Genomic DNA, 1,545 nt, shown 5'->3' on the forward strand with positions numbered 1-1,545 from the left:
ATTATTTTTAATTTTAAATTAGAACACTTATTTAAAAAATCAATGAATAAGTTGATGAATAAATAATGTACTTGAAATAATTTTATTGGATCAAATTTGATTTTTAATTTACTATTCTACCCTTTAATTTTATTTAAAAAATTATCAAACCATTCGTACCCCTCTTTTCCTAAACTAAATCCTAATTTTACTCTAGCGCACACACCCACACCGCCAGCCGCCACCCACACACACGAAGAAAGGAAGAAAAGAGAAATAGGGAGACAGAGATCAGGGAGGGAGAACGGGAGAAGAAGAGAAGAGAGGAGGGGATGATGCCGGCTGGGGCCTTGTCGTCGTCGCCGTCGTCATCGAGCTAGCCAGAGGAGGCGAGAATTAGAGAAGGAAGAGACAGAGAGACGCGACGAGGAAGAGAGGGAGGAGCTGTCGTCGCCAAGACCGCCATTGTGCTTCGTCGTCGCCAATGTCGAGTTCTCCATCGATGATACTGCATGCGAGTAAAAGGGGCTGGTACGCTGTCAATGAACTGCTGCATAGCCGCTTGAGCTCTCTGCCGCCGTTTTGCTTGCCGGAAGCTGTTGCTGGAGATGTGGCTTGTGGACCGGCGAGGGAGGCTTGCCAGTTCTGCCTCTTCTATTTCTGGTTTCCACGGCTTTCACGAGAGCTCTGACGCAGTTCTGCGGTTCTGTCGTTGTCATAGGATAGATCACTGGAGCTGCTACTACTCCATTCCTTCATTCCTCTTATTCCAAAAATCTTGCTATTGTTCTATTATAAACCAGTGAGGATTTTGCGACGTTAATATCTTAGGGTTGAGTTACTGTAGTTGCATGCTGCATTTGTAGCTGTCGCAAGGAGTCCTCGAAACTGCTAGAACTGCAAATGTAAGTCGTGTTCAATGATGTTGTTGCCACGGAAACAGTCGAAATTGCCGCCGCTGCTGTGAAATAAGAATAAAAGGGAGTTTGTTGCGTAGATGAGTCACAATTGAGGTATGGGCTTTTTCTTAAAGCCAATTTTTTTAAGAAATTGTTATAACTCGATATCGATGTAAAAATTATATTTTTGTGATTATGTGAGTTTTATGGACTAAATGAAATTTTTTTGGATAAATGAAACTGGTTAAGTGATTTCGGATTTTTAAGTAATTAAATTAAATGAGAAGTTGGATTGTTTGTGGTTATGAACTGTGATTAGCTTCCTGATTGTTGGAAAATGATTAGTTGCTGGAATTCTCTATTATGTTTGATTGGTTCATGTTGAGAAATTATTTGATTTGGATGGATTCTTGAAGTGGAAAAGTCCAAGTTTTAGGAGGGGTTCTGCCAAAATTTTCATAGGAGTTTGAGTGAAATTGCATAATAAGAATGATGGAAATTGATCCTATTTTCATAAAAACTAGAGACTTTGTTTTGGAGTTTTAATTAGTTAATTTTGATTAAAGAATTATGTTTTGAGAAGTTTTAGAGAATTTAAAGTATTTAAAATTTGATTGGTGAATGGAATTGTTTTTTAGGCTTTTTTGGTAAAGCCTTAAACTTAAAA

Source organism: Arachis ipaensis, chromosome B06, assembly GCF_000816755.2.
Source record: "Arachis ipaensis cultivar K30076 chromosome B06, Araip1.1, whole genome shotgun sequence".
Lineage (NCBI taxonomy): Eukaryota > Viridiplantae > Streptophyta > Magnoliopsida > Fabales > Fabaceae > Arachis > Arachis ipaensis.